General features: G+C 42.4%; 1 protein-coding gene and 1 long non-coding RNA gene across 3 annotated transcripts in view; both read left to right on the plus strand.

Moving 5' to 3' along the window:
• OSTN (osteocrin) overlaps positions 1–20,226 on the plus strand; it is an 81,768-nt gene that overhangs the window by 30,030 nt on the left and 31,512 nt on the right. The gene's annotated exons all lie outside the window — the stretch shown is intronic.
• LOC137479563 (uncharacterized) lies at positions 10,229–10,811 on the plus strand. The gene is made up of 3 exons (XR_011002344.1): positions 10,229–10,280; positions 10,370–10,512; positions 10,619–10,811. It is a non-coding gene; the product is annotated as an uncharacterized lncRNA (long non-coding RNA).

Here is a 20,226-nt window from a genome sequence, read left to right on the forward strand (position 1 = left end):
TCAACTAAGGGGAATGAGGACTGCAGGAACCATGTAATCCCAAAGAGGCTGTAGAGACTTTGCTGCCAGCAAACAAGTTCAGATGCATTTGCCCATCAGAAGTCCCTGGATCACCATCCCCCGGCTGATGGGACCATGTGCAGCAACACTTAACTGCAGCACATCCGAGTGTGACAGCACGGGGCTCAGTTATCCTGGGCTTTCGATTACTTCACAGGAAGCTATTGGGAAAGAAATATTCCTGGAGCAGCCCATCAAGTCCAGAGTTTTATTCCTCTGTATATTTTTCTAAAGTGATCTCAGAGTATAACTCTGAAAAGTGGAAATCCAGGGGGTGAAATTTGCTCTGCAGTATAGAATATGTGAAAGGGGTGAAGAGAGAATTCCACCTGCCTTACACTGCTCTGCTGGGTGCTGAGAGCTGCCTGAGGTAAACACAGGTTTGAATTGTGCAACATCTCATTGGTACTCAAACCTGAATCATTGTTCTTGAAACTTTATTGTGTAGGAAACACATTTTCAGGGATCCTTTTGCTTTATATTTACATAACTGCAAGAGTGACTAATGTTAAAATATGAATCAGCTTTTATCAGAGTTCTAAAACCTTTCCCAAATTATGTGCCTGGCTTGTTCTCATTTAGCATCCATATAATTGCTAAAGCAATATTACAGTCAGTGAGGAATTGCAGGAAGTGTAAAGCTGCAAGTTTGTTTTGGGAACCATTTACAGAAGCAGCATTTATAGTCAGTGTAAAATTCTGCACAAAAACCAAAGTGTAACTTAGTTCAAACACTGTTATTTTATCTATAAGAAGATGTACAATCAATTATGATTAGCCAGCTCACCCGAGGGAAACTGAGGCAGGAACATGGATCCATTGCGTGTTAAGGCTGAGCAACAGACCCGTGAGAAGGACACCCGTGGCTTTAATACTGCAAGCAACATTTTGCATTATTTAACTTATAAATACATCTAACTGGGGACTGGCTAAATATCCACCCCTGTTTTCCTGCTGCCTTGTTAGACAGTCTGCTCTAGAGTGGGGTGGTAGCTACAGCTGTGAGTAACTTGGCCTTTTCTCTGCATGGCAATAGTCTACTGTAATGTGTGTCACCTCTCTCAGATTCAGTGGCACAAAGCATAATGCTTTCTTGGCATGCCAGGCACCTGCAGACCTCCTAATCTGTCATGGTAATAAAGACCTTGCCTCCATGCAGCTCCAGTGAATGATGGGGTTTGAGTGCTGGGACTGGCTGCAGATGCTTTGTTACATGTTTAGTGACAAATGTGTCACACTATAGTGTTGCAATCAGTGTCTTCTATTGCTGTAATTATAGTCAGGTCCTTGCAGTGACTTGCTCTAAACCTGATTGAGTATTGTAAATGAAGGTGCAGCTCATTTATTGATGAAGTTATTTGACTGAAGTTCTTTTGAGTGCATAAAACACAGAGAATTCTGGTTTTGGAGCTTTGGCATTATTTTAGTTGTTGTTTCGTTGTTTTTTGTTCAGTTGGGTTTCTTGAAACAAAGCCTTTCCTATGTGCTTAGCAAAATTCTGATACTTGTTCGATGTTTATTTAGCAATCTGCTTGTGGAGTGATTTCTCTTACAGCTGGCATTGGACTTTGTTCAGATTCCTGCCCTAACCAGCTTTGGAGGATGCTGCTGGTGTGGGGATGGCAACAGTGCATTTTCCTGTGTGTGTCTATATGTGCTTTACTAGGTTCTGTCCCCTCCGATGCAGCCTCTCACACATACAGCAAAAGGTTGTGTCACCCTGGTGGGACAGTGAGCTGTCTGTTGTAGATCACAGGGGAGACCCACCTGTGGGGTTAGGAAGATTCTCTCATGTGTCAGAAGCTCTCGAGGGTGAATCCCGGCCCAGGCGAACAATAGCGGGAGTTCTGCCATTGACGTCAGCAGAGCGGTGATCCCACCCAGGGCCCCTGACGAGAAGTGATGGACGCAAACCAGGACTCTCCAACGAGCTGTTCTGTATCCCATGACTCACCTCCCACGCCAGCCCTTCTCCCTGCACAGCCCATGGCACAGCCTCAGGATATTCGGCAGCCTGTGTGTACACAGGACATCCTGCCTGGAAACTGGAGATAATGGCAACACCTTGGCTCGGTGACATCCCTTCGTGTGCTGGCTCTGTCCTTGCTCAGGCTCCTGTATCCTACAGAGCCCTCTGTACCACGCTCTGTGGTTTTCCTGGTGCTCCTTTTGGGAAGCCCAGCTGCCAGCTCAGGTTGGGGTAGTCTTTATATTCCTTCCTCTCTCGCTACAACAAATGCTTAGATAACCAACACAGCTCTGCATTTTCCTAGCTGAAAACCACAAGGCTTTATTTGAAAAGCAGGTCATTGAGGAGTGGTTATACGGGCTCAGATTGATTCTGAGAAGTTATAAAGCCCTTCCTAAAGCTCATTAAAAACCTGCTGCACAAAGGGAGTTGCAGCTCTTTGAGGAGTCATCTCAGAACTGTCACAGAAAATGACAGCTTAATGTGAACTTGTCATGTATTATTTAGGCTCATGAGTGGTGGAGGAAGAGAAGATCTGGGAATGGGAAGGGGTGTTCAGCCAAGGCAAACCATGTCCTGGGATTTTGGCTGTTAAGGGTATTAAGTTTAGGTAATTTGAAGGCTGTTAGCCTGGGGTGAACCTGTAGGCTACTGAAGAATAGCAGCATCTTGGTAATTTCAGAGAGTTTCAGTGTAAATGCATGGGAAGTAATCAGAAATAGGCTGATGTAATTCCAGGAGCCCTCCACTGTGTGGCTGGACTGGCTTCAGGAGAGCAACATTCTTAAAAACTGGAAAACACCTAGAATTAATTAATTGTGGGAAGACTTCCAGCCTGTGTTGAATCTGCACACATAAGCACACACATATATTTTAGCAAATTTATTTTTCTGTTCTGTTTTCACATTTATGTAATTGATTTTAAATTTATTAGGGGTTGAAAAGCTGTCACTAGACCAAAAAATTTCTTTGGTGCAGACAAATGACTGTCACTTTGATTTAAAGTCTGTTGTGTTTGCTCCCTACAGCTCCTATACAGGCAGGCAAACATAGAATTATGTGGCAGATATACTAAATGTTTATTAGTTTTTCAAGGCTAACCACAAAGTGGAAATTAAAACCAGAAGTGGAATAAACTCTCATTCTTGAGGCTTTCCCCTGACTAATGGAAGGAAATGTTTCTGGGCTGGTTGGTGATTCACTGTCCCAGCCTGTGAGCCGTGGTCGGAATTCTCTGCTGGACTGATCACATCTGGCGCTTCCTGCTTTCCTTACCACAGGGGGCCAACACAGAGTCGTTATTTGCCCTTGTGCTCTGAGCTCTGGTTGCAGCTCTTTCCCCACCACATGGAGCTAGCAGGAATGTACCTGAGAGCCCCCAGATCACTGCCCTGTCCTGGCCTGCAGAGAGCTGGGACTGTCCTGCCTGAGCTTCCTGCCAGCGCTGCTCTCGGGCTGCTCAAGGTACCTTTGCTTCTGCAAAGCTGCTACACCTAAACCTTCAGAGGGACAGGGAGAGTCAAATGCAGATTCTTCAGCTGCAGGAAGTCTGGATAGCTTGGATGCTTCTCTTTGCTGCTTTGGGATCTCTGATGTGCAGTTTCTTGCTGGGTGCTCCTGCTGCCCTCTGGCAGAGGGACGTGGTGCATGTGCAGGCAGGTACACACAGACACTGCCACTTTGGAGCTCTAGTGCTTTGTGTTGCATGCAAAGGCCTTTTCCTCAAGAGGAGGAAGTTTCAGATTTCATCTCATAAAGTCAGAACAATGCATGCCAAAAGGATCAAGAACCTAATGGAAAAATCAGTCCTGGAAAACTGTTTATGTGGAAAGCATTACTGTAACTCCAGAGGGTTGGCATGGCTTTGCTTAGATCTGGTAGCACTTGAGAGTGATGGAGCACTTCACCAGAGCAGCAAGATTAGAGAGTGAATTTAGATTTCTCCCTTTGCTCAGGTGAAAGGCAGAGGAAAGAAACTCTTTCAGGGCAGAGCAGCAAGCTGAGAATTTGCTGCTTGCCAGCATCAGCTCTGAGAGGTGTTTGACCAGTGAAGGAAGACTGGCACTGGTAGACATGAGTTTTGCACTGGAGAGAGCAGAGTTAACTGCAGAGACAGAGCCAGCCTTGCAAAAATCACATCTATGCTGCCATGTACACCAAATAACCTGAACGAGAGGTTTTGTCTCCATAACAGTGACTTACTTTGGGCCAACACTTCTCCAAACCTTTGGCTAACAGCCATGGAGTCTTTAAACTGATGCTGTCACCATGAAAAATGATTATGTATATATATAGTTTGGAGAGAGATATCTATATTAATGTTCCTAATCTCTATTAGATTAAAACAAACCCTTTTATCTCTTTTCTTTTTTTACTTTTTTTTTTTTTTTTTTTAATGTAAGTCTCACTGAGTCTTTGTCATCTATGTGGTCCATTTGCCTCGACCCCATTTCATTCCCAGGTTTGACTGGTCAGGTTCCCTTCAGTCCACAAAGCTTTTTAATGACAGCAGCATTGAAAGGAAAAATGACAATTTTGTTGCCATTTAAATTATGGTTGGACCAGAGGTATGACTGTGGACATTTTCTCCCAACCTGCACATTTTCAGTTTTCCACATGGTAAGAGATCTTTTCAAGTGAACCACTACAGCACTTCTTCTATTGTTTTAGCACCTGATGAGGTGACCATTACCATGCCTCTCTGATATGTTTTATTCTAAATTACTGGGTAGTCACTGCTGAGTTTGCAGCATCATTTTGTCTAGAATATAAACGAGCTGTTGTGTGGGACTATCTTATTCATTGGGGGTTTTTTGCCCCTTGATAAATTGAATTAATCAATTGGACTTAATTTGGTTCTTGCCTCACAAGTTTACATTTTAAAAAAAGGCAAGCCAGAAGGAATTTAAAATAAATGGAAGCAGAAACTCTGATAATTGCCCCTGAAATGCTTGAAGGCAGTTCTTAGCCTTCCCTCTCCATAAGCAGGGATGTTTTTTGCTATTAACTACACCTCCAGAGTGCCTGGTGCAGGTTGCATCTACCAGCCCTTTGCATTTGCTTGTCACAAGACAGCTGAGGCACTGGAACGCTTTGTTGCTTATTTTCCAAGTGACAGTGAGCTGTGTTCTAGTTATGATACTGTGATGGAAGGTAAAATGTGTCTGCGTGTCTGGTCAGCACAGAATTGTCTCCTGGGCTCTGCCAGTGATTTGCTCTGCACCACCTGCAGCAGGGTCCTCACCCCTGGATTTCACAGGGAATGAGTACCTGGAAGAGAACAGCCCAGCAGCATGGAGGGAGTCTTGCTGGAAGTCCAGAATGAAAGCCTGTCCTGCCTTTCTTTCCATGGAGGTGATTAAAGGACATCGTGTACCAGGCACTCCCCATTCCCAGCACAGGCATTTCTGCAGAAAACAGGACCTGCCTCAGAGTTGTTCCCCTGATGTGTGATTGTCACCACAGTTTTCATCTATCAATTTTTTTTTTCTCAGCAACTGTTGCTTAAAGAATCACTACATTTATATTAAAAAGGACTTTAATTTCATATGTTAGAAAAATTGCTTTAGTCTGTTTTCTTACTGAACTGCCACGTCTAAGGCAAAAAAACTATCAGGTAAAAGATACTTTTAAAAAGCAAACCAAAAACCAAGGCAGAGCTTTGACATATTTAAAGCAATCACAAGCAACAGTTTCTTTGGCATCAATTCAGGAAATTGTTGTGACATGTTAGTGACTTACCGTGAAAAAATCCAGGTTCGAGAGAGAGGGTGATGGGATAAATGCATGCTTATGATGGAAACAGACCTTGTTAACAGTGTGTGGCATTTGTGTTCCCCTTGGATCACTGGTTTAGGATCAGAAGCTCTCCAGTGGGAAATACAACTGCAGTTTTTCAGTGAACACCTGACAACACTTAGTTTCGATGACTCTTTTTCTGGCTCTACTGCATGCTGTGTGTTTTCTTTCAGGAATCTTATTTGGTCCATTTCCCATAAAGCAGGGATCTCTGTCCTCTTTTATGAGCCTCTGGAAGGATCTGGTGAGTTCGGAGTGGATTCACCAGTGTGGAACGGCAACATGTATGTGCAAATCGCCGTCTTGTGTGAGCTGCAATTCCCAGCAAAGGTTTCTCATGGAAGGGCAACAAAGCTCAAGTATGAAGTGGCCAAGAGGGGTCTGGGATCTGCAGCACTGAAAGTACCGGGGTCAGGTTGACCTCCTAGGATTCCTCCTGGCCCTTGTTTAATCTTGGATGCTGTGAAACTGAGACAGAGTGATGAGCACAATGATGCTATGCCCTTGGGTTTTCCTACCGTTACCATGGAACAGTTCACAACTGGACTGTCTTGAAGTACTGGGCTTTTTTCTTGTAAACTGAACCTAGCACAGGTTATTTATCATCATCAGTTTTTTGTGTGTATTTGAGGCTTCTCTTAGTCTCTAGGTAAATCTGCAGATTAAAGAGCTCTGTACTGCTGCAAACGTATTCATAACCTGATACTATTCTTATCTTCAAGGTAATGCCTACCTTTAATAACAGTAATGTCTGAAATCAAGGAAATGCAGACAAAAATTTTAGCCATTAGGGAAGAAAATGTTGATGAAAAGTTCATGGCTTTCATTCAAGTTTTGTATAAAGATTCATCTTCATCCTCTTTTTAGTTGAATGTGTCCCCACCCTGGCTGTGACAAGAAAATCAGACAGGCTCAGTGCAGAATTTCAGGTAGACTAAATTAAGTATTGCTGTAGTATCTGATTGATCCAGAAAATAATTTCTTTGGCCTCATCACTAGATGGACACAATATGAGAAAATTGTAACTCAGCAAGACCCAAGAGGGCCTTCCACTAACCATTTTGGTTCTGACCATGGACATTCCTGTTCTTACTGTATTTTTTTTATTATGATCACATATTTTATCTCCAATAATTACTTTATAGTTTCTGCTCTGCAGCTGTTGTGAGGAGCTTGATGAAGTGTGTAATAATTTTGTATTTTCTGCATCAGATTCCCTATCTCAAGACATTCAATTACCCTTCTGTCTTGGCATTACATTCTAAAGCCATGTCTGTCTTGATGCAAACTGGGTAACATGGATGAGGTCTCTACCACACAATCCATGGAAGTAAAGAAATATGCCTTTAAAAAAAAAAAAAAAGTTTGGTTAAGAGCAAGTTCTGAAATACTATCCGTATTGCCCTGTGTTTAGCTGTGTAAGTGTCAGGGCTGTTCTTGTTCCTTTCAGCTTTGGTACAATCAGTTCCTGTATGTTATCCAACACATTTTAGGGGATTATAGAAAGTTTCAGTGTCAATAGACAGCATCTGGCTTTCTGACATTCACGTCTGCATGAAGTAGGATCTGTTCTGCAATTCAGGAGCATCATTAAAATATTTATTTCACTATTTCACAAATATATGTCTGTTCATTTTCAGTAATTCTGCAGGGATATGCAGTGTTTTCATTGTGTTTTTCAAGTTGCTGTGGTTACAAGGAGATACTCCACTTATTATTTTCCATGTGCCAGATCTGTGCCCTGGCTATTGGCCCAATTCTATGAGGTATTTAATACCTCCTGCAAGTGTTAGAGTGCTGTCAACTTGTACATAAACCAAAAGTTACTGAGGGCATTTAGTGAGCCTCGCTGTTTGTGTGCCTGCTGCCAAACATGGAACATTACCAGTTTGATGCTCCTCTTTGGCTGCAAGTGATGTGTCAGCCTGAGCAGGAACAACATGTGGGAGAAATCAGGTGGATTGACCTTTCTAACAAGAGAAACAGAGGGAAATCAGCTTCCACCTTTGATATCTAGCAGTTCTTTGTTTCTTCAGGCTTTGTCCCATAATCCGTACCTGGATTTCTTTGGCAGAATACCTGAAAAGGTAAATTGCGTAGGAGCTCTGCAGTTGGAGCACACTTGAAATCCAGAGGTTAGCTTCTCTGAGTATGGTCTTTTTTCCTGTGGTCCTAATATCATCTGGAGTAACTGTCCTCAGTGTAAATTGGACAGGGTGCTTGGCCAAGTCACCCCATCTCCTTTTGCTACAGTTCAACTGAAATTTTTTTTCCCCTTTCTGCAAAGCTGCTGCTCATGTGCTTCCCCTTGTCAGGGGTCCTACAGGGCAGTGTAGGGTTTACTGACAGCAGCTGTGGCTGGCAGAGCTTCTTGGGGGTTAAATTCTGCCATAGCCAGGCACACAGAGAACTGTATCAACAGAGATATTTTCCATTGAAACTCACTCCAATTCCACTTCATCCTGCCAGGCACTCACTGCCCACTGCTCAGGGTAACAGTTGGCTGCAAGATCCTCCAGCTTTGCCCATGGTCAAAGTGAGATCAAGTCTTTAGCCAAAGCAAGTTGTGCTGCTGCCTGCAGGACGTTATTCTGTCAGTACTGCTGCTCCTTGCCAGCAAAGGCTGAGACTCAAACCACTCTGCACCCTACGTGCATTTGCTGGGCTGGGCCAGAGCAAACTGGAGAGCAAAACTGGTGGGTGCTGGGACTGCCAACTGCTGGGCATCCTACCCCACTCTTTTTACTTTCTGCAAAGCCTGTGAAGACTTTTAGGTTCAGATTTCTGGAAAATTCAATATTGATGCCTATTCTTTTTTCTGTGCACTGGGGCTGGATTTCACTGGGAGCTCTTACATGCTAAGTTCTGGTAACCCCTAAGGAATATGCATGAATAATGAGGTGTAGCAAACCATTTAGAGTGGCACCAGACACTTAATGGCCTCACATAACTTCGGGGTGTGATGAAAGCATCTGACTTCTGACTAATACAATTCACAGTTCTCTTAGTGCCTAACATAGAGTTTGATCTCAGGGTCTCACCCTTAGATATGTGTACAGGAAATGCGCACTCTATACCCAAATGTCACCAGAAATGGCAGAATTGTTTTCTTCCTATTGATCACTTACCTGTGCAGAGCAGCTTCATGCTGCAGTAATGATTCTCAGTTGTGTAAAACTCTACTATATTTCCTTTTCAAGAGTTTGCATAAGTACTTTGATAACATGGCAAATCCTATAATAGGGAAGTCTTGTCTTGCACAGGAATTGCCACACTGAGGTCCCATCTAGTCCTATACACCACAGCCTGCAATACATTTATTTCTGAAGTCCAGGAAACCCTACAGTGGACATGGAATTAGTAATGTACAGCCGAAAATGTATTTTTGGTGAGATGCTAATTTCTAAAAGTACACTTTCCAAGCTTTGTTATTGCAAATCTGCTATTAATCTTCATTAGTACAGATTCAGTGCTTTTGGGAGCTGTTTAAATGAATGATACTTTAAAAACTCTTATGGTGAAGCAATTAGAGAAGTACTGGTTTTCTGATAAAAGGATACACCTGAAAGCTATTTTTTATTATCAGGAGAGGGAGGGGAACCTGGGCTTGGTATTTGAGATTCTGGGAAACAGAGAAGCTTTTCATTCTGTTGTGCTTTCGGCTTTTTTTGGGAAATTGGGAAATCACTTGAGTTTGGATAGATGCTCACATTGCTGTGACTTGACAAATTATTGCAGATCACTGAGTCATGATCACTGTCTTGATGCAGGTGCTCAGCTCTCCCTCCATGTAAGGTCTTGTTGCCTTATTGAAGCTTCCTTTATTGCGTGCTAAGCTGGGTCTGACAGATCTGCACTTGCAGAGAGGTGAGAGCCTTCACAGGGGTGGCTCCTCCAGACTGGCTGCTGCACAGTGGCTTACGGGTGCCACTGGCCTCTCTGTATAAAAAGTGACATACATTCACATTTGCTTCACCCTGTGGCTGGATCCAGATGCAGGAGGGCCAGCTTGACATAAGCCAAGGGTCTGCCCTGCATGGCTGGTGTTTCTCTCCATTAATCAGTTGAACTTTGTGTGTTGTAGCTGTGTGGGTGATCACAGAGCTTGGCCTTGGTGTGAATCCACCTCTGAATTGGGAAAGCTCACATATCCCCAGCAAAGAGGTTAATTGTGAGGAAAAGTGCAGAAAATATCAAGCTCAGAAAATGCTAATTCTACTTTAATATTGCCTTGAAAAATTCATCCCTTACCCATTGTTGGCTTACAGGCTAAGAAGCAGGCCAAAATAATTTCTGGAGGAATTTAAATCAAAAGTAGAGTTCTGATTTGGTTGGTTTGTTGGTTTTTTCCCTCCCCCCCCCTCAGATTTTACAAAACTAAAACCCTGCTTTCCCACAGAAGTAACCAACACTAAGGACTGGCACATAGTGATCATCTTATTCAGAAATTAAGGTGAGTGCTTTAAAAAGAAAGTCTCAGCTGCTATGGAAGGGTAGAGCAGAGCCTGGATTTAAGAAAGAATTGGCTGTATTTTCATCTAGTCCAGTGTGTTTTATTGCCAGGCTCACTTGGAGGAAGCATTGGGTAGGGACATGGAAGTCCTGAACTGTAAGATTGGTGGCTGTTCCAGATTAGGTAGATGACCTTAGAGGAGTCACATCCCATCCCTTTGTCTCCATTTCTGGTAGGTAATTACATCCCACTGCTGTAAAGTGCAGTGAGACTTTCCAGCAAGAGGTGTTGTTATTATCTTTATAACAAACATACCATGTACTGTGTTAGCATCACAGGTGCTGCAGCTCCAAAGGCCTGGCTGGAGCCCTTCATGGACAGGACACAAAAATTATCCTCAAGCTGTCATCGCTTGCCTTCCAGTTCAACCTGATTTCCTGGGTACTTGTATGGGAAAGAATGGGATGGGCTCAAGTGATACACCAGTTAGCTGAGATCATGTCTGGGGAAGGCACATGTTGAATAAAGATCACCAGATATGTGACCCAGATGGATGAGCTAAAAACTTCTGCACATGAAACGGTGTACGTGGAAGCTGTATAGGATGTAGGAAAAGGAAAACTGAGGGGAAGGAAGTGCCTTCTTGACTTTAGTTCTTCTGCTGAGTGGCAGGAGGTTAGCAAGCAACTTTTGCTATGGTTGTTTATGCCCTGATCATCCACATAGGGCACTTTATATCTTACCCTGCAGTTGCAATAAAAGATTTGTGTTTGGATAGAAATATGTTGCATACCAGTGAAGAAGGCTAAAATAGAGAGGAGGCACACCGGGAGGAACAATGGTAATTTTGTTGCTCAATAGTGCAATGCTGGGATGTAATTCTGGACTCCCAATCCAGTAAATACAAGTTAAATTGTCACAGAATCTGTGCATGAAGAGCAAGTGGAAAATAAAAGTTTTAAACAGTTTTAAGTCCAATGTTCCAGTCAAATTATTCTTAGCAAAGTGATTCAAGTTATTTATTAAGAATGTGTTTTGTGAGGAAATAACTCCTCTGTTTTGTCCTGGTCTATCTGTTCTTTCCCAGTATACTTGGTTTTTGCCAGACAATTTGGATAAGCACAGATGTAGCGTACTTCTACTTTGTTAATGTAAGCTGATCCTCATTTGATGTTTGTGGCATATCCAGATGATGGAGTATTTTCCTTCTTTCTGAAAGGAGTGACTGAAGTGCTGTGAAACTGCTGGTAAGGCTTGCAAAAGGGTGGTTTAATTTGGGTGAGGAATAAGACAAAGTCTCCAAATAAGACCATGGGTTCCAAGTGTTTTGCAGCAGGGGGTGGAGGAAGGATGTTCATGCTGTGCCATGATGCAATGTGTATCTGAGCTTTGCCTTCCAGTAAGGCTTCTCCTTCCTGCTCTCTTAGCAAGATTGTGAAAACCCACCTGGTGTTTAGGTATCTTGCTGGCTCAGGTTACTAAAGATAAAACCAGCCTATATGACAAGGTTTCTGTTATCCAAAAGGTGGATCTGTTTTGCTTCAGGGACTGCAGGAGATGACTCATGAGGAAAAGATGAAAGAGTTCAGAAAGGAGATGGCACCAAACTGATTACAAAGTGGCCACAGAGAGTCTTTTGCAAGAATTGCAGGAAATGGGAATCTTCAGGCTCTCCATCTATGCTATTTCATGTCTTGTTCTGAGAGCATGAAGACTGTATGTTTCCCTTCAGTCCCGGGCAAGGTAGCTCATGTTGATGAGATTCTGTGGAGGAACTCATCTTCAGCCCCAGTTTGTCCCAAACAATTATATGATTGCTCCTTATTAGGATCTGTAATGTCCTTCTCCTGCTTTAGCCATTCCCCTCAGACCTCTGCTGCTGACAATGCCTCAACATTATTACATAAAAGGGCTTTGTTCTCAGCTCTTCTCCATGGTGAGGGCCTGTGACATCCCAAATACTCTTCCAGCTCTCCCTTCTGTGTGCAGCTGGTAGAGGGTGCTGCCTCTCTGCTAGCTGGAGCACATCAACATCTTTTGCCCCACACCTTGTATCTTTTCCAAAGGAGGGATCTTGGTGCTTTGTGCTGGCACATCAGCTGGGGATTGAGTTCAAGGAAGTATTGCACATCTCCGTGGTGGGCAGCAGCCTCAAGAACCAGCAGCTGCAGCACTTCTGTGCAGAACTCCTGTCATACTTGCATGATAGTCTTCTCTGTGTCAGGCAACCAGAGGATTTTACTTTGATGTAGAAAGGGTGGGTAGGAAGATAACACAGTCTTTATGAGTGATAGATATGATGCACATTCGTGTAGTTTGAATTTCAGCATCTCAGCAGTTTGTCTGAAAATAGGCAGAAGGAGCAGAGGAGGCTGCAGCATGGGAAGGAAAAAATGCAGAACAGAATTTCAGCCTGCAAGATAGCTGTGTTTTTTCTTTCCTTTTTCTTTCTTTAGAATAGGAAATGAATCCCATATTCCAAACTATATTCCTCGTATAAACCAGGAGTAGCAGTTAAAGCTGAAAGGGTGCAAACAGGGGCAAACCTGGCCTTCAAAGTTCAATTGGGATTGGGGCTAGTGAGTGCAGGATTCCTGGTATCTCAAATTGCTGCTCACTGTTGCATTGGCTCTCAGTTGCAGGGACTGATGCAGCAATGCAGTTTGGGTTTGCCGTTTCTAGATCAGGGCATTTGCAGACCCCAGCAAGCCAGAATAGAGGATCTGAAAGGAGAACAGGGAAAACTGAGAATGAAAAATAAATCACATGGTCCAACTGGCAAATATTCCCAGGCCACAATTGCCTTTGGCACCCCTCCACCCCCCAAGGTCTCCAATGGTTCTCAGGCCTCCACCACGAGAAAATAAATGGTTTAAAAATACAATAATTAAAGAAAATCTTGATGTCATGTGGGTTTGGGAGTATTTGGACATTAGTGTTTGTGAGCCTGTTTGCACATGTACACCCTGCTTTGCTGAAGCCTGAGCTATGCAATGACTGAAACCTTCTGCCCTGGGGGAGAGGGAGGATGTGCCCACCTGTTCTCACTCTGAGAATCCAGGAACTGGGGGGGATGATAAGGCAGTTTTTGTGGAAGAACTTTTAAGGTGAAAAGTCCCCCGCTTTGCTTTGTGCCAGCCCCACCCTGCTGACCTACAGTGCCCCAGTTCTTTGCAGGGGTGAATAAAATGTATACTGTACTCATGGCATGGTGACACAATCAGCTTCATCCAGGTGAAGTTGCCTGTGGTTCCCTCAAATGTGTACAGGAGCAGAAAGGTGATGGGGAGAGTTCTGTTTGTACATAACTTGTGGAGCAGACCCAGGCAATGTGCTGACCTGGAGCCTCACCTGTGGAAGCAGGAGACAGCAGGAACAGTTCAACAGGATCATTCATCTGCTCTATCCAAGACAGTCTCGGCTGCAGTAGGGATCCATTCCCCTTCCTGTCCTGCTGACACTCCTTACAGACAGAGCAGTTTTACTCCAGACATCTTTTTTATTTGTTTGTTTGGTTTTTTTTTACTGCAGAATGGCTGGGGCAAGCAGTTACCCTGGACTTGTCCTCACTTTGGAGTTCCAGAGTAGTGGTGGTGTTCACCAGAGTTTTCATTGGGAAGGTGTAGAGCCTTTTGCAGCTAATCCCTGACTGACCCATCAGTGTTCCTGCACTGACAGAGTGAGGGCCCTGGAGAAGAGGTGATCTGTATGAAATACAGGGTTTCCCTTTTTTTTCTCTGTTTCAGGTGATGTGTAGATGGGACCAGATCTCCACTTCTTTAATCTTGTGCTTTTATGAGCTTTAAAACTTTCTTGCTGCTTTTTTTTCCCCTGAAGATATCAGCTAGAGTAGTCACCTGCTGATAGTTTAAAACAGTCTTAAAGCATTAATTGCTGTCAAAAGCCAAAGTAAAGCCAGAAGATGACAGAGGGGATAAGTGGGTGCAGCACTGTCTCTTCCAAGGTACAGATGGGCACAAGCCACTGTATCCCATGGCTGTGGGGAGCTGCCAGGCTGCTGGAGCAGACATCTGGGAGAGCCAGTTCAGCCTCTGCTGCTGCTGCTAATGTGTTCTCTCTGTGGAAGTGCCATAAATGTGAAAGAGTAATTTTACCATTAAAAATATTAAAAATATTCCATATGGAAGAACAGGTTTGACTTTTTATTTTTTGGTGTTTTAATTGTTATTTATTTTCCTCATTGTGCCCTAAATATATATATAGCACCATCCAGCTGGCTGAACCTCAGAGCAGAATGAAATATCTGCCCCATCTATAAAGGCACAGACATATAAAGTGCAGATGACAGACTGAAATTTCAAATCTTTGCTCTGTTCACATATATGGAAGTTTTACATTGGCTTCAGAACCAGGAATTGGTTTACACGAAAAGAGTGTTTGCCAAATGAGCAGAAGCAGAAGTCAGAAGTTCTGGGTTGATTCCTGCTGTTCCCACTGTTTGGCTGATTTCTTCACTGCTTTCAGCCTCAGTTTCCCTTATTTATCAGTGCTTAATAGGCTGAGGATATCTTGCCTATTTACTAATTTAATTAGAATAACAAAACTCACTTTACATCTACTGCTGGCTTGTAAAAGGCTTTTAAAACTCCACAGGAGGTGCGATTTGGTTGGCATAAAACCTGTTTGCATCATAAGCATTATCATCTCTGCCATGAAATTTATATTCCCTACTTTTGTGTCTACAAAAAGACCATGGCATCATTTATACTGCAGATGTTCAGCTACAAAGAAGCTGCAGCCACTACTTGTGTGTCTGATTTTCTAGAGAAGGGATGAGAGCAAGGAGCTTTCCATTTCCCCCACAGACTGTAGGTTGGTTTTGAGAGGCTCTGCAGCCACAGCTCCAAGTCAGGCGAGGTCAGCACTGCAGGGCTGTGGCTGTGGTTAGCAGGGACACCACTGTGACCATGTCAGGACTGAAATCCATGTGCCTGGCTTCCTAGATAAAGCAAAGTGGAAGAAGACACTCAGTGGTATAACTCAGTGTTGTGAGTTTCCTCATTTTAGGAGTTCATTGGAAGGAAGCTCTCCCTTTTCCAGCATTTTAAGGGTTTAAATCTGCATTTCAGGGTGCTTCTACCTGTGGCCCAGTACCAAATATCTTGTATAGGAGCAAGTCTGGCACATACATAGTCCTAACACCACCCAAGAGTCTATTATTTTTCTTATTAATATTTATATCACCCTAATTAGAGATCCCAATGAGAGTGAAACTATTCATATCATTACTATTCTTCTCTACCTAACCTTAAGTACGGGTAGGGTTTAGGGTTAGGGTTAGAGTTTTTAAGGGCTTGAATTGAGGGGAAAATCCCCCTTTTTCCATCATATGAGAAATGTAAAGTGAGGAAAACCTCTCTTTTTCCAATATTTTAGGGGACTAAATTAAAGGGCAGAAGCCATTTAGGCTTAGGTTTAGGATTAGTGTTGGGTTAGGTTTAGGGTTTTTAAGACTTAGGATTAGTGTTAAGGGTTAGGGTTAAGGGTTAGGCATAGGGTTAGGGTTTGGGCTAGGGTTAGAGTTAGGGTTAGGACATGTGCTGTAACCTGAGAGTGTTCTAACGAGATGAATGTGTGGATGGCTCCTGCATGTTACAGTTGAACAATGATCCAACTCTTACCCATATCCAGTGGTGGGGAATTTGTGTATCAGTGTAACTTCACAGTCTCAACTGATGTTATTGAGCTGGTTTTGGCTAAAATATTGTTAATTTTCTTCACTGTAGCTGGGGTTGGGCTGTGTTGTGGATCTGTGCTGGGAAGTTGTGAGAATTCCCAGTATGTTTTAGGACCCTATTGCTGGGCAGCACTTACACATAGCCAAGGGCTTTTCTGTCTCGCCTCACCCCGGCACTGATGGGACTGGGGGTGCACAGAAAGCTGGAAGGGGCACAGCTGGGACAGGTGACCCCAGCTGACCCCAGGGATATTCCAGACCATCTGATATTATGCTCAGCAAGATGCTAGAGAGAAGGTCGGAGTCAGGCAAGGATGCTCAGGGCCTGGCTGGGCTTCTGTCAATTGATGGTAAGGAATTGTTTTCATTTGCATCACTTGTCCTTTTTGAGGATTATTTCTCTCATTTCCTTTTCATTAAAATTTACTATTGTTATCCTACTTAAATTATAAAATTGATTTTAGCTCACCATTTTTTTTTTACTTTTACCCTTGGATGTTTCTTTTCCCCGCACTGGGGGTCAGAGAGTGAGTGACTTTTGTGCTTTGTTCCTGGCTGGGTTAAACCATGACAGTAATGATTAAAGTGAACACACAGTAACAGCCTGGGCTCAGAATAAAGATACAGACCTGCATGTGCTTTAAACAAAGTATAGATTTTTCCTTCAGAAATGTGGGTCTAAAGGTTTGAAAATCCTGCTTGCACTGTTGTAGATTATTGCATCATTTCAGACTGGTGTCCTGCATGTTGAACTTCTGCTGGCCAGCGGTAGTTAGGTTCTTTACTTTCTCTCTGGATTAAGTCCCAGAGGTAGTATTTTATTAATGAGTAAATTGCAACTCAAGTCCAATTTATGACAGAATACTTGATGTAGAGGGTGCTGAAAGAAAACCAAAGAAGTGAGCCTTCAAGAAACTTCAGTATAAAATATTGCTTCTCTGCAGATTGGTCTACAGATTTATGTACAGTGATGCCAGACTGCATCATACAGACTCACATACACTGCTGTTCATCAGGGATGGATGCTGTATACCAGTTGTTGGTACCCAACATGCAATTTTAAAAATTAAGTCCCTTAAAAGTTATTAAAATGACCTCACTAATTACAAAGGAATTGTACAAAGAGCAACTAAAAATGTCAGTTAGATATTTGCTACACCAAATGCCAAGCCACATAGTTTTGCTTAATGAAATCAGTTTCCAGTAGAGTTCATAACATCATCAATGACCTAAGCAGTGCACCTGACAGCTTGCCTGCCATCTCGAGTTGTAAATCTGGGTGACTAATGGTATATCGAAGAAGAAAAGGTCAATAAATGCAGAAATGTGGAGAATCTAATCTTTCCCTGGCACTTGTTATTCCTCCCTTCTCACCCTTCTTTCATTCTATAATCTGTCACATTAAACTAGTTATGCTTGGCCAGAGCCTGATCAGGACAAGTTTCTGATAAAGCTGCATTTGCTCTTGCCACCCACCATCAGATGGACAAAGGCAATACATGACTGCAGCCCTGGAAACCTCTCTTCTAGAAATGCAGTTTAAGAAGGAGCCATAAACATATGTAGATAAATTAAATCTGAGAAACAGAAGGGAGAGATTACAGAAGTCACTCATCTCTTCATGCACGATTAAAAAAAGTTTTCATGAGCTTGGTTTTGCTCTGAATAAAACTGCTACTGTTGAGAACAGAAATGTCTTAGGCTTCTGAACATCAGAGCTGGTAGTCTTTCTGTGCCAGCACATTTTTTCCCTGCTTTGCCCAGTCCAGAAAGAAATGACTCAGTCAAAAGGACTTCCTTCCTCTCCCTTGGGTGATTATTCCACAGCCTATTGGGTTTCCCCATTAGGAAATATTTCCAGCATAATTTTCCCTGCACGCACTTTTAAAGCATCCTCCTATGGCTACAAATTATCCTAAACAGTGCCCTTCCATCATTAGTGTTTCCATTTCTCCTGTGCTTCTCTGTGGTTATCACATGTCCTGTAGCATTTCACTGCTGTTTGGTGTTTGTTTCACTAGTTGGGCTGCAGATGTTTAATTTATTTAACCTTTCCCTGCATGCCAAGCACAGGACTGGCACCAAGACATTTCTACACCATTAAACAAGGGAGGTGCCTGCTCAATGTAATGACTTTCTGCTGGTGCTTTCATGGTAGAGGTTGTGCTAGAGAACAAGGGCAGCTTCTGTTCTAAACTACGTGGAAAAGGTGCAACTGCTGAAGAAGAATTACTTATAAACAGACTATATATAAAAGTACATTACTTTACCATCCAGCCATGATTTAAGTCCACAGGGGAAGCAGTTACATTTAATTGCCATTGGCCTCTCAAACAAAGACGTTGCATGTGTATGTGCACCCAAGAAATTCCAACCAGATGGAGGAACAGTATTAGGTTTACTAGGATTCTGAACTTTTACTGCAAAGGATATCTCTAAAACCACTAGAGTCTTTTAGGCTGTGGGAAACATGGCAAATGTCACCACACTGTGTCTAGATGCATATGTATGTGTTTTCATGTGTCTGTATATTTGAGTTCTTTAAATTTTTTCTAAATTTCTTTAGCTCACTTCATGAGCAGTTATATAATTGTTGTATTTTGTATTTCCCTAAATTGTTGATATGTGCTATCCACTTGAACTCTAAATATTTTTTTTTTTAATTAAAGGTAGGGCAGATAGCTCTGTCTCTTATTTAACTTGTAAACATTTAGCATTTCCCTTCCTTTGGTTGCTTATTGAATTTACTAAACTTTTAGTCTTTGTGTTGAAATTTTCCATGCCAGCTCTGTCTATTGAACAAAATATGGGGCATGTGTGAATGTAAATGATCATTTCAGTGATTTATTTTTTACGTTTTTCTGAGAACAAGGCAGCAGGAAAATGTGATATGAAAGTGCAAGAGCAGTCATACCAGGTCAGCCCAGGCATCTGTCTCGCTCAGAATACTCACTCTGACAGTGCCAGTCCTGCAAGCATATTTGTCACTTCCTTCAAATATTCTCCTAGCCTCCAACAATTTGTGGCTGAGGGGTTTTAGAACCAGACACAATATTTTGTGCTTAATAATCCTTGAGGGATTTTTCCTTTGGTGACTTTGTTTTTGAATCTGTGTAAGCTTTTGGCATCTAGAACGTAATTTGGTGAGGAGTTCCACTGTTAAAATACACTCTGGTTAAAAATAGGTCCTTTCTGGTTTTTAAGCATATTTCCTGTCATTTTCAATTCAAAATCCCAAACTGTTACATTGGAACCAAGCATTTTGAGAGCCAGCCCTGCCAAACCCCCTCTTGTTCCTCATTTTGGATCAGAACAGCCAGCTCAAAGCCCTTTGCTATGCAGACAAAGTAGAAGTATTTAGGATTGTTTCTTCCTGTGTGCATCACTTCACATTTATTGACAATGTCATTTGTCCATTTTCTGGGCCAGACAAACAATCTTGCCAACTGCACCTAAAGTTTTCCATAATAATTCCTTAATACTTTGGAATACCTAATTAGTGGTAGCAAACTCTCTTCTGTTTTCTGTCTTTTCTGGATCTTTGCACGAAGCTTGTTTTTTCTCAAGATAAAAATACCAGGAGGGTTTTTTTTTTGAGCAGCTTTAGCCACTTCATACGATAAAAAAGAGGAAGGTGGGAGTCAGGACTGTCAGGAATACGCATATTGCTATGCCCATGAGCATCCCAAAATTTCATGAGTCATGCAAAAGGGAATACTGCAGATTCTTGACAGCAATGATTAAGTAAAACTGCAGATTTTCTGTTTCAATGAAAGGTAAGTACCTTTTATTTATGTAACTTTAAAGGGCTGTCTTGTCATACCAAAGGCCAATTGATTTTGGTAAAAAAATTAAATAGCAGACCCAGAGCTAGCTGAAACTGAGAGTGAAACTTGCTTAGAAATCAGTAGGATGCTGTGTAAAATGTAAAAATAATGTTACTGGGTTAAGAACGAATAGGAACTAGTCCAGGAAAAAGTTAAATGAACCTTCAGCTGTACATGCTTGAGTAAATATTTTCAGTGGGGACACATATTTTGAAATTGAAAACCATACCTAAAGCCTTTGCTGGACTCTTTGAGGAGTTGTATAGCTGTCTGAAAATACTGACTTTATGTGAATTGTTTGAAATGTAAAACCAATTTGAGAATAACTTCTTTATCAGGGGACTTCTGACTGATCATTAGTTGTTTGTTTTTCATGCATCTCTCCCTGGTTCCCTGTGAGCTGCAAACTTTGAGAGTCTTC

Source organism: Anomalospiza imberbis, chromosome 10 (assembly GCF_031753505.1).
Source record: "Anomalospiza imberbis isolate Cuckoo-Finch-1a 21T00152 chromosome 10, ASM3175350v1, whole genome shotgun sequence".
Lineage (NCBI taxonomy): Eukaryota > Metazoa > Chordata > Aves > Passeriformes > Viduidae > Anomalospiza > Anomalospiza imberbis.